This window comes from Gracilinanus agilis, chromosome 3 (genome assembly GCF_016433145.1).
Source record: "Gracilinanus agilis isolate LMUSP501 chromosome 3, AgileGrace, whole genome shotgun sequence".
In the NCBI taxonomy this organism is placed as follows: Eukaryota; Metazoa; Chordata; class Mammalia; order Didelphimorphia; family Didelphidae; genus Gracilinanus; species Gracilinanus agilis.
The window spans coordinates 620,200,189-620,200,532 of record NC_058132.1 but is presented as its reverse complement, the minus strand read 5'-3'; positions in this window follow the sequence as shown (position 1 = coordinate 620,200,532).

The window sequence follows — 344 nt, the reverse complement described above, 5'->3', positions numbered from 1 at the left end:
TGAAAAGGGAGACCTCACCTCTAATGAAGGGGAAATTAAGGCAAACATTAAATACTATTTTGCCCAATTATATGGCAATAAATATAACAATTTAGGAGATATGGATGAATATTTACAAAAATATAAACTGCCTAGATTAACAGCAGAAGAAATAGAATACCTAAATAATCCCATATCAGAAAAAGAAATTGAACAAGCCATCAAAGAACTCCCTAAGAAAAAATCGCCAGGGCCTGATGGATTCACAAGTGAATTCTATCAGACATTCAAAGAGCAACTAATCCCAATACTATACAAATTATTTGATATGATGAGCAAAAAAGGAGTCCTACCAAATTCCTTTT